Genomic DNA, 10,463 nt, shown 5'->3' on the forward strand with positions numbered 1-10,463 from the left:
TCATCATCATCATCATCAATGGTCGTCATTCATAAGTCAAGTTTCAACACTATTCTTGAAACGAATGGTGATTTGGACCTGTTTACAACAGCCTTATAAAAGGCAAACATAAGAGGCAGAAACCCAACTGCATTCATTACCATTTGTGCAAAAGAATAGCTTTCTGAGTTGTCTACTGCGAAAGCTCTCTTGCCTCGTCAGTTCCACATGCTACGCCCAGTAACCTTACCCTGACGCTTGTTATTTTGTATATCTACAACGTTTTGACCAAAAACACGTAACGTTGGCCTAATCAATCTAAGCAACCGGTCGAGACTACGAAAGTCTACTGAAGACAAAAATAATCTGTATTTATTTATTTATTTATTTTTTTTATTTTGCCACACAAACAAAAAATACAATAAGATGTATCGTTAAATAATTCCTTTATTACTTCCCCTCGTACTGTTACGTCTTTCGCGTTCCTCATTTTTTCCTCTTTGGTCTGGGGTTGGTTACCTGTGGCATTGTTTCTTTTTCTTGGCGGGTTGCCAGTATTCGTAGCATTAAATTCATGCTCGTTTATACGCAAAAATTAATTCCTTACACATTCTAAAGGGAGATTGCCCAAGACATGCTTGTACTGTCGTAAATTGTAATAACGTCGTGAATTGTAATACCTGTCGTAAATTGTAATAACAGTTGTCGTGAATTGTAATACCTGTCGTAAATTGTAATAACAGTTGTCGTAAATTGTAATAATGCACCTATCGCAAATTGTAATAACACATTGCCGTAATTTGTAATACTGCGAGCTGTCGTAAATTGTAATAACACATTGTCGTGTTTTGTAATAAGCAGTATTATCACACTCTATTCTTAACTTCAGATCTAGAGCAGTTTCTAATGGCAGCCTGGCAGGCCATTTTTGATCGTTTGGTAATGCTTTATGGTGAATTTGTTGTATGGAAAGAGAAAAACTACATTGAAAACATAATATTTCGCGCTCGTAACTAGTGCCAGTCCATGAAGGACCCCCCTAAACTCTGGCGACGTACATCGAAGGGAATTAGTGAGAGGCTCCGGCAATTGTTATTATTTTTTTTTTTTTTTTTCAAAAAATGTGCATTATTTTGATAAAAGAAAGAAAATACAAAACAAAATTCAAGTTCGCAGCTTTTTTTTTTTTTTTCTAAATAAAAGGGTAGAAATGGTACCTCATTAGTACTTAATTGCATTGCCCAGCCCCTCACTCTCAGGAGTGTTGGCACGGAGTGGGAAAGGTTAACTTCGCTGTTTCTTAGTTTTTACCTTTTTAACATTTATTTTTCAGTTATCTGGCTTCAACCTTTCTCCGCCGATGATATTAATAAAAGGGTTATTCACCGGACAATTCTTTCAGCCAAAATAAAATAAAAAAGCCATCCAAACAAAATTATTTAATTGAACATCACTGTGAAAATAGGAGGAGTTCGGAATTACAATGGGTGGTCTGATACCACAACATCATTGCCGTGGAGCCTGGAAACAAAATCAATATGATGGCAATAAATATTGAGGAAGACAAGGTCGATGTGGTTGTAAAAATCAAACGAAAACACGGAGAAAAGAAAGAAGAACCGCCATAACTACTATTGAGTGTTAAGAAATGCCATTAATCTGTTGTGTTTGACTACGTCATTATCTTCCTCATAGCTCGTTTTACTTTTTTTAACGTGAAAATTTAAGTCGGTCAGACGACACCGAAGGGAGATAAAGGGTGGAATGGCTTAACACTTAAAAGACAAGCTAAATATCATGACAATATGTTTAGATGGTTTTCCCTCACAAAAATGAAGACCAATGACTTGTTAAAAACCGACTAGAGGAATAACAAATGTAACTTCACGTTTCCTTACAACGTGCTTTGCTGCAAATTTGTCGCAATTCTGGTGAGTAGTTAGCTAATAATGTTGAATAACTATGATGATACAAAGCAGGAATAAATTTACACCACGAAATCTTTAACTGTTTTTCCCCAGTTATAGAAAACGAAAACCAGATTTCTGTATGATTGCTAATTCTCATATTAAAGGACTATTACAAAACACGACAATGTGTTATTACAATTTACGACAGCTCGGAGTATTACAAAATACGGCAATGTGTTATTACAATTTGCGATAGGTGCGTTATTACAAATCACGACAATTGTTATTACAATTTACGACAGCTATTACAATTCACGACAACTGTTATTACAATTTACGACAGGTATTACAATTCACGACGTTTATTACAATTCACGACAGTACACATGCTTCTTTTTTTTCTTCGTGACCCCCAACTTAGCCTTACCTGGATGTATTTTTCACGCATAAATTTACAATTTTAAAAACAAATTCCTATCGTACTCAGAAATCTTCCGAAAATCTTCGACAAACCTCGACATTGTTCGGAAATGTTAAGAAACCTTTCAGCAACGATTGAACGACCCTTGGGCAATTTGGTTATTCAACATAAAAGTTACAGTACACTTACGTTATGCTGGAAAAAGGATGAGATAACACAAAACAAAATTTTCTCGTGCTACACCGTGGATATTTTATGCCTTTAAATTTCTCTTTCTATATACACTAGATGAAAGGCTCGTGTGTTTTCATTCGTGGGTTATTTTATGACACATTGCTCGAAAACAAGGCACAATTAGTATATCCGTCTTAAATTTTCATCTTCCTAATTTCTTATCAGTTTGCTCTTTGCACTTTTAAACTATTGTCCAATTAAATTTTATTTCGAAAATGTATACACAAGCTAACTAAGAGACTCTGTGTACAGTTTGATAAAAATGAGAAATATATATATGTCTGAATTTATCAAAACCGGGTCAAAGAAAAGTGACGTCAGTATTCTTGAACAAGTACGTTACTGCGCGAATTGGCTTAAAACGCCACAAGAAAGGGAAAAAAAAAGAAATACAGCGCTGAAAGGTGGAGAAGAGAGAGGAGAAGAGAAAAAAAGACTGACATTCCCTTTAGTTTTTATACCATCGAGTTTGGAGATTTCTGGCGAGAAAAAAACGCGTTTACAGCGATTTGCGCTTAAAACGGTGAAAATTTCCTTGACCTGGTTTTGATAAATTCAGACATATATATATAATTGTGAATTGCATAACACGCGTTTTTATTCTAAACATGTCAGCTTCGATAAATGATTTCAAACCTTAATTTGTTTTGTGTGGCGGGAATTGACGTACCCCGAAATGTATACAATGTGATCATTTTTTACAAGTTTATTTTAAGATCTTCTAAGACTATATATTCATCTTTACAAGTAAATGAAGAAAAAATCACCCATCACTGATTTGTATCTGATTTGTGGTCACTCTCGCTTGCAAAATGGCCTTTCCTGAAGCACACTGACAGAAACATAGCTTCAAACTTCAGTTCACCAATCAATTGTCAATCAATTTAAAGGTAATTCACAGGCTTCGTAAAAACCTTCGCCCACAAAATATGAAAGAGGCGGACAAAGCCAAATGAAATGGCTTCCTTTTTGCAAACCGAGAACTAATTACATTTGTTTCCTAAGCGACAATCAGTTTTAATAAGACACTAACAAGAGAGTAAATTAAACTCGGTTGCCCGGGAGGTCGTTTCTTTGTGAGATTTTTGAATTATTCTAGACTGCTGACTCACAGGATATTATACGAAACGTTGTCCTGTTCCATACATTCATAAATTTGACGGGGAAAATTGACGCTCTTCCCGAAATAGCAAGTTTAGCCATTATATTTATCATCAGTGTTGACAGTTTCAATGACGAGTGTTGTAAAAAGAGCGAGGTGTTTGTAATAGTCTTTCAATGAAAGAATAAAGATGAAATAGCCATGTTAATATAAGTAATAATTGCACACTGCTGCTTGGTTTAATTAGCGGCATGATTTCTTAAAAAGAAAACCGACATATATACCGCACCAGTGAAAAGTTTCATAAGGCATGTGGTCTTTTGGTTATACACTTTGACTTCCGATAATTATTGTCAGTTATTTTGCCGTCAAGACGCAGTTTGATGTACATTTTGAAAATAATTTTATTAGTTTATTAGTTTTTTCACGCGTCATTGTCTTCTATCTAGTTTAAGACAAATTTCCATAAACTTGGAAATATCCACGGACAATAAAGGAATAATATGGGATTCCTCCTCTGGCCACCACTTTGCATGAAACGAGAAGAATTAGACGTAAAGTCTTTTAGACACGTTCGACGCACTTAAAATAGCTTAGTAAAACTGTAAAATCGAGGTTGTTTGAAAGATATCTTAATAAAACTGTCAAATTGTGAAAGTTTGATATACATTTCGCTCTTCGAGCCTCTTCAGTCGTCCGGCATATGTATCCGCCAAATGTCCACCATACGCTCTTCGAGCCTCTTCAGTTGTCCGTCATATAATCGAGCCTCTTCAGTTGTCCGCCATTTAGATGACGTTACAACTGAAGAGGCTCGAAGAGCGAATAATATATCGAACTTCCGATTTTACGGTTTTATTAAGCTATTTTAAGAGCGTCGAATGTGTCTTTGGCGTATACAACTTCTCAGAAAAAAACGTGAAAGGCTTATATCTGCTCCACGCCAGGACACCGACAACCGTTTTGTCAGTTTGCTGTTATTTAAAGGGAAGCGAACTGTTGCTTAGCAACCTTGGTCACGAACACTGATAAGCGAAACTGACTCACTTTTAAATCACACACGAAAACTCGTCTTTGACAGATCTGTGATTCAGTTTAAATATGTCACCGATTTCAGCCAAAATTAGCCATGGAAAATGACCACCAAATTCTGTGTAATATAAAAATAACCGATTAAAACAGTGAAGGAACAGTTTAGTAACACAGCAAATACAGAAGAAGGTACATATGGCCAAAAGTGAAGAAGATCGAAACGGATTCCAGTATGGGTTTTTTAAATACTTTTGGGCTAATCTCGTTTCTTTGTATCAATTTTAATTTTTAACACCCGGGAAACACATTTGGTTGTAATGAAGATGTGGTTGTGTCATTTAAATATATAGAAGTAATTTCTTTGCAAACATTAAGTTTCATAGCGAGTATTTGCCAAAACTTAAAAAAAAACCATGACGACCATGACCATGACTCAACCATGACGCAGTCCCTTTAACTACAGTCGAAGCTGTCCTTGCGCCCACTCTTATAAGCGATCCTCTTTGACTAGTTACGGGCACTATTGTTAAACCCCGTTTGAACCCGAACTTTCTAAATAAAAGCTCTCGGAAGCGACCACTTAAATATTCTGATTGTTGTCAGTCATCACTTTAATAAAAGTATACAATTCTTGAGTTAATTTACTGCAATTTAACAGTTCCTGACTGTGTTCGTTGATAAATATCTCGAATAAAAGATCAATATGACTTAAAGTTGGAGAAAGAATGTTACCCTAAGATTGAGGGAAAAAGCTCTATGCTTTAATCTCTGCTAGGCGACGAGCCTCTATTGTTTTAGCGCATGGTCGCTTACTGGAGCACATTCTCGCAAACTACCAGCTCTAGTTACGACCACTTTTTCGAATTCCCTAGGCCGGGTCGCTTGCCAGAGCTTCGACTGCAAATAAGGTTGCAAAGGCCGTCTTCCATTTTGATCACAGTTAACACGAGAGACTTCCAATTGCCTTTTTTTCTTTTTTCTTTTTGTTTTCTTTCTTTTTTCTTTTTTTTGAGGAACGTTATTTACATTTAAATGTACTCTGGAACGTTCATAGAGACTTCCAGTTGTTAAATTAATTTTCAACAAAACAGGTAGCCGTATTTTAAGTGCATTTTTACGGTCTGTTCAATTAAGGTAGCCCCAACTCATCCACCCTCTCTTATTCAAGGTGATAAACGGTTGATGAGAGTGACTGAAACCTTTCAAAGAGAAATTTTTAAGAAAAAGGCAAATTGATGAGAGAACATTTAACCGAGTTCAAAATTTTAACCTTTTTCGGCAGACAGAAGGGTAACCCAGGCATGAACCATTTACAAGGCAAGCAGATGGGTGGGTGTGGGTCACCCATAACCGTACATATTTCATACACAAAAGACCCACGTCAAGCGTGACATGTCGAATCTTGTACTGTAAACAGGCCTTTAGAGACAGTCGGCCTTGTTGAGTAAAGAATTTGTTGTACAGTGAAAACGTATCGCCGAATTTACTTAATCGTATGAACTAAAATAACAGAATGGTACATTTTCCCTTTAAAATTGTAAATTGAAAATCACATTGTTAAAAATCACGAACTAAAGACACCGCTAAAGCGAAAACACATTTAGAGACATAACTAATAAACATGTTCAGAAAGGACGCAAGCTGTTTTTGTTCAAGCTATTGTTTTCTATTCCTAATGTATATAGCAATCCTTTTGAAAAGAAAATCCATCTCACATTCGCTCATAGCCGTGGCCGTCAGTAAATTTCCGTTTAGTCCAGTTATAATTGCACTCAATTCAAAATGTTATTATGCTCTGAGTACAAGGAAAAAACCCTAGGGTGTTTATTCAATTAGAGTTGGAAGACAGCTATGCGGAATTCTCTATATATTTTTTCAGAAAGAAGTAATTAATTAATATCATGTGAGCTCGAAGTCATTTCCCACGAGAAAAGCTCATCCGGTTGTCTAAAAAATATTGTGGAAAATATCAAATATATTAGTACAATCAAAGGGTTTTCTGCGAAAGCGAAAAAAGGCCGATTGTATCTGATCTATTGGTGAAGTTAACGTTATTTTGCAAAATATCGCAATTAAATGAAGAACCGAAATATAAAATATCCGGGTTTTTATCTTGCATGTATGTTATCGCGAAAAGTGCGACTTTCACAATATTGCCTTAAGCTTTTCATTTTCAAAGAGTAGGTGAGTTGTGAAAGATCGGTGGAAAGTGATAGCTGTCATTAAAGTCGTCGACAGCACGCCGGAGTACTGCCAAATTTTCAGCCCTAATATTAACAAAAATGAGTAACAAAAATGTAGGGTTTATATACAAGAATTTTTGCTTCCGTTTTGTTTATTTTATTTTCAGAATTGAACTTCACGATTTATCTTGAAAGCCCCTTTGTCGAAAGAAAAAAATGCGATCTGTGAAAAGATAATCTCAAACAAACGTTAATTGAGAAAATATACCGCAAACCTTAATGATTGTATCAGGAGGGAAATCGAAGGGCAAAACTGAACTAAGAACAAACGCTGACAAATGAAGTTAAAAGTCTTCATATTTCCTATTAATGTACGACGCTTTTTTCCAATTGCTAAAAACCGTTTTCTTAGTTGTGTCGAAGACGCCGGAACTTTAAGGACTGCTAGTCAATTTGGTGATTGTTTCATTCAATACAAGCTATCTGCGTAGGCATCCCTTCCTTGTTTACCCCGACAAATTGTTGTTGAATGAAATTTAAGCATTATTCGTGCTGAATGGCATAAAGCTATTTTTCAACATGCTAGAAGACACGAAACTAATAACAAAAATTATACGACTGCAAAAAATCTCGAATTAGTTGTTACCATCGAATTTGGCATGAAAAAATACTCGGTACTGTTCTAATCATATTTTAAGATTAGTAGTAAAAAATCAACGTGGTAAAATGAATGCAAAAGAAATCATTAATTTTGACTTATACAGTTACCGTTTGCTGATAAAGAAGTAAAAAACAGGTGTGAAATGTAATTTTATTGATAGTTCTTGGGACATAACGTTAAAAAGCAAAAATGCCCAAGATGGACTAAAGTTCAAGACAAAGAAACTATGATAAGAAGAGACTTTTTCTGGAAGCATTAATTTGAGCCTAAAATGGGAAAATGTCAGTTGTACGATTTGTCTTTCAAGCAAAGTCCATTAAGCAACAAGCAATAATAATTCATCAGCTTTCTAGCTTTCGAGCTACTCCTTGTTAATTGCCACTTTGGACAATGCTAACGTTAACGAGGACATGTGTGTCATGAAATTTAAACACAACGACGCCAAAAGGAAACGCAAGAACAAAGGTTATTTCAAGCGTAGTGAATTAAAGTTATCAGCGGAAATTGAATGGGAGGAATTTATTGTGGCGGGCTCTTTTATATATGACGACTCAACAGACGGCTACGCACATCGTAGAAGTAGAAGCCACCACTTTACGGCAAGAAGTTAAGATTCGCGTCACAAGGAGAAACTCTTATCTCTCTTTAAAGGTAGGTACGCAATGAGAAACCGCTTTAAAATACTGAAGCAAGAATAAGTGGCCGCGACGTTTTTAGTCTTGAAAACGCGACGTCGCCATCCGATTTTTTCCTTGTGCGTTATCACATATATCAATTATATTAAGGTATAAAAACGAACAATAACTGAACGCTAAGCGAGAAGGTGTCTTTTATAGCTTCAATGTTCTTTGGGATAACAATATATTTCATATGAATTGTATTTATTGACATTTTTATTTAGCCTGCATATACTTTATGTAAATAGTTTCTTTGCAGTGTAAATTTTAACGCTGTGGAGCTGGGATTAAGCAGGAATTTCTTTGAAACTGCTTGACAAGTTTACTTTCGTAGCTACGCGAAATTAATAACAAGGACAAGATTTTGGCAGTCTAATTATTGGTTTCGTATAATAGCAAAAAAATCGCTTAATAAAGGTTTTTTACGTTTTCCTTTGTATACGAAGCGTATGACATTTTCGGCCTATGTGTGGTGGATATCGTTTTAGGATTTATTGAAAAACAAACAAACAAAGTCTTCGATAAGAAAGACAAACATTAACACCACAAGAGAAAAAAGCCGATTCAGTGAGACACTCTCGAAGTACTCACTGACATGCGCGTAATATTCAAACAACCTTTGTTAAAACAAGCCGTAAGGTAGATGATATTTAGATCACTATATTGTTTTAGGGGGATATTCCCTCAGTGGAAAGCAATGTGATCTGAATGATGTACACGCAGGTCGAAAAGGGGGCTTGGTAATTTTACAACATGCCAATCAATTTTTCTTTCGCGGTTGTCCGCATAGAGTAGAAAAAGAAAACCATAATGATGATGATGATGGCACGATTACCAGTGACGTAAACATGTCCAACTTGATTGGTTAACGCGATTAAATTAACGCTGTAGTTCGGATTAGACGTCACTTACAGACGTCACTTTTAAGGAACTCTTTGCAATAGTGTATTGTGATACGAGCGTCATGAGGAAGTCGAACAGTCAGTGTTATCGTCTTGAAATTATATATTCTAAAAACTATAAAAAAATTGTGTAGTGTGGATTTAATGTTGAGTAACAACATTCGACGGAAACACGTGTTTTGTCTTTCACTTATTCATATATCATTCATAAACGGGATGAAATTGATAAATATTTCCAAGTCCTATGTTGGAAAAACAAATATCGTTATTTCACCGCCTGAGACACATTCAGTCATTTATTTCTAGTTCTAAACGACTACGGAAAAAAGAGCACTTTTAATAAGCTGCCAACCGCAAGAAGCTTGACGTACGATTCCGTCACTCTTGGTTTTGCCTGAGCTTAATCAGAAGATATATCTACTGGCCGGTTAAGGCACAGAAACCGAAAAGTAATTCTCTCGAAGAACGTAAGTGGTAAAATTACCAGTCGTACCATTTTGTATTATATCAATCTTGTAAACTGCAATCTTTAATATCAATCTTTCAATCAAACAAACCTGCCCAGCTAAATTTGCTTCATGTGATTCTGATTTTAAGACAGATATTGTAGAAATCTTGCAGGCTGTCTTGTATATAACTGTTTGCACAACAGTGTACTTTCTTCTTGTAATCGACACCTATGACCTCTTTAAAAAATCATATATTGCCATGACATGGCATACTCAGTGATCAAATTGATATCTAGCAAGCCTTAGTTTTTTAACAGAAAAGCAATCAAACAGTATTCCAATAGAACGTTTCATCTCAACTAAAAATCAGAGTCTTTGCTAGAAATGTATTTTCTTCAAGTTAAAAGAATCAAGACTATTATATTTAAAGTCTCGAGTCACTCGTGAGTGGGCGATAAATCTTTTACTTAATTAAGTAATACCAAAGAGTATCTCCCAATTAGAACTCAAACCAATAAAATGTTTTATTGCGTAGTGCAAGCAGGATTTCATGATAGCAAGATAAAAACTATGTCTTCCTAAATTGTATTTATTCCACACAGTGACGGAAACAACAGGTTGAAAAAAGGCAAGAAAAACAATCTACAAAATGCAAGTTTTAACCGTGTTAGTATTAACAATGGCCACCCTCTTGCTGCTGACGACTGCCGTTAAATCTTCCCCGGTTCTTCCAGTGGGTGACGATGAACTGTCGCTTCGAGACCTGAGATCGTTAGTAGCCGATCAAGACAAAGAATTCAAACGGATATGTGGAATGGCGTGGCTTGCGTGCGAGCGAAACGGGGTAAGGAAACTCTTTGTCTTTCTCATTGTAATATTTCTTTTTTTTTCTGATCATTTCATGAGTTGTCTA

The sequence above is a fragment of the Oculina patagonica genome, chromosome 6 (genome assembly GCF_052425735.1).
Source record: "Oculina patagonica isolate OP01 chromosome 6, crgOcupat, whole genome shotgun sequence".
Taxonomy (NCBI): Eukaryota; Metazoa; Cnidaria; class Anthozoa; order Scleractinia; family Oculinidae; genus Oculina; species Oculina patagonica.